Here is a 2,728-nt window from a genome sequence, read left to right as displayed (position 1 = left end):
AGAGAGGAAGGAAGGAAGGAAGGAAGGAAGGAAGGAAGGAAGGAAGGAAGGAAGGAAGGAAGGAAGGAAGGAAGGAAGGTTGTTAAATCTGTCTCCCTTGCACTGCATTCATATCCTGCCTTTGCCTGTTGGTACACTCAAGTGTCTACTCAATCCTGAAACATCATTTCCTTTCTGCTAGTAGAATTGTTCATTTAAATGTTTCTTCAGAACTTTGGAGACATTCTTTATTGCTTGCAAACACTTTCAAAACCATGATCCCAGTCAAATCTCAATTTAAGATAAATCCAACTTTTCACCTACTTCTGTATCTACACACCACTTTGATTAAACATGGGTGGGATAAAACAAGCAGAGGTATTACAACAATGAGCTCAAGAGAGAGTTCATGCCACACAGCCTTTCTGCTCTTCCCCAGCTACTCACTACTGCACTCTGAAGGAACCAGCTCATTCTCTCTCCTCTCTTCACACTTTTCACTGTCTTCATTCTCGTGTTTGCCTTCCCCACTGGAATGTGAGAGAAGGGATTTTATATCACCAGGCACATGCGCTCTCAAGCCACATGTTTGGTTAGAAAAACTCGTGGATAAATGTGAGATGAGCAGAATATATTCCTACCCAGGTACTAGTGGCTCACACCTGTAATCCTAGTTACTCAGAAGGTTGAGATCTGAAGTTTGCTGTTCAAAGCTAGCACTGGAAGGAAAGTTGGTGAAACTCTTATCTCCAATAAGCTACCAAAAAAAAAAGCAGAAAGTGGAGCTGTGACTCAAATGGTAGGGCACTAATCTTGAACCAAAGAAAGCTCAGGGACAGTTCCCAGACCCTGAGTTTAAGCCTCAGAATGACATGGCACCAAATATATACATATATATATATATATATATATGCATATATACATATATGTATATATAGTTACACAGTTATATAAAGTCACATATAGTTAGATATTATATAGCTATATATTTATTTATATTTATATTTTTGTCAAGGTGATGTACAGAGAGGTTACAGTTATGTAAGTAACATAATAAGTACATTTTTTGTCAAACTTATTACCCCTTCCCTCATTTTTCTCCTACATTCCCTACCCCCACCCCCACAAGTTGTACAGATCATTTCCAACATATTGTCTTGTGTGCATTGCTGTTGCATTGGTTTCCCCCTTGTCCTTTGTCTCACCAATTTGTGTGAAGTAACTCTGGTATCCAAGGCTAAATCTGAAGCAAGTTTGCTATCTCTATATTCAATGCTCTAGATCTAAGTCATTTTTAATATTATGGTGGTATTATGAAATTTTGTCTATTTCCTAACAGTTCTCACGTACTTGACTTTAAAAATGTTGAAAGATACATGATTATGCCAAGATTTCCAAGCACACCCTCCTGTAGTGCTAGCTTCAAAGATATAAGACGATGACTAAATGGCATAAATATTTCATTTCTTCTGAATTTTTCATATTAAATGTCCAGCTCACATGAATAATAGACAGTAGTTTGTATACACCACTCACAGTCACATTATGCAATCCTTTTTCAGTCATCTATTATGCATTGGGAGGGTATGGAGGAGTCTCTGAATGAAAACTTTAAAATATGTTCTTCCTCTAAAAATTCTAGAGAGGGACATTTTACAGGAAGGCCTCTCATTGTGAGTGACATGCTGCCATTTCCTCTATACATTCTAATTTGCATGTCAACTGAGTCCAGAGTTTGGAAAAAATCAAATGGTCTGATTGGTACTTACTTAAATACTGTTTTCTTAATAAAATGACATCATCATTCACTCACAAGATGGCGCTTTACAAAGTACTCTGTGATGTGTGGATGCCAAGGTCCGACCCAGGTGAGGCAGATAGTGGAGAAGGCAGACCTTCACCAGCAGCACCCTCTTCCCTGCCTCTAAGTACCAGATGCCAGCCTCCAGTTTCCCGAACTACATGGTGATGGACTCCATGAAGTGGCAGGTAGGTCAAAGCAGGCCTCTGAAAGTTTAGTGCTCTCAACAGTGTCATGAAATCGCTCAAAGTAAATGAAAGAAAATAATACTCCTCTGGTACAAATACATTTTCTAGGGGCAAGGGGTGTGGCAAAAGCTTTCCCCCCAGATGGCTTGTCACTTATATGTGAAGGCAACAAAATGCATTTGAAAAATAGGTTGCCAGTCACAAAGCAATCGGTTTATCTTTCACTTAAAAGTAAAACATTCTAAAGAGGCACTGATGGCTCATGTCTATAATCCTACCTACTCAAGGAGCCTGAGATCTGAAGGTCATGGTTCAAAGCCAGCCTGGGCAGGAAAGTCCATCAAAAATCCAGATGTGATTCAAGGGGTAGAATGTGAGCCTTGCGGGGGGAAAAAAGTCAAGCAAAAGTGCAAAGCCCTGAGCTCAAGCCCCAGTATCAGCAAAAAATAATAATGAACTAATTAAAAACAAAACATTCTAAAATACAGTCCATTATGAGTAATCGGGTTTTCACAGATGTTCCTTATCAAAAGAACACCCTTTTATTCTGTCTCTACTCTTTCTTTTTAGATTTTTTTTAAAATTTTATTGTAAAGGTGATATACAGTTACAGTTACATAAGTCATGTAATAAGGACATTTCCTTTTGAACAGTGTCACCCCCTCCCCCATTCCTACTCTTCTGAGAGTTGTTTTTTTTAAATCATGAAATGGAGGTTGGATTGTATCAAATCCTTTTCTATGCCAACCGATTATGACCA

At 38.6% G+C, this 2,728-nt stretch overlaps 1 protein-coding gene across 1 annotated transcript in view; it reads right to left on the bottom strand.

Annotated features, from left to right (window-relative positions):
- Kcnh5 (potassium channel, voltage gated eag related subfamily H, member 5) overlaps nt 1–2,728 on the bottom strand; it is a 275,839-nt gene that overhangs the window by 249,019 nt on the left and 24,092 nt on the right. The gene's annotated exons all lie outside the window — the stretch shown is intronic.

This window comes from Dipodomys ordii, unplaced genomic scaffold, assembly GCF_000151885.1.
Source record: "Dipodomys ordii isolate 6190 unplaced genomic scaffold, Dord_2.0 Scaffold2, whole genome shotgun sequence".
NCBI lineage: Eukaryota > Metazoa > Chordata > Mammalia > Rodentia > Heteromyidae > Dipodomys > Dipodomys ordii.
The sequence above is the reverse complement of the archived record's forward strand: the minus strand, read 5'-3'. Positions and strand labels throughout refer to the sequence as shown.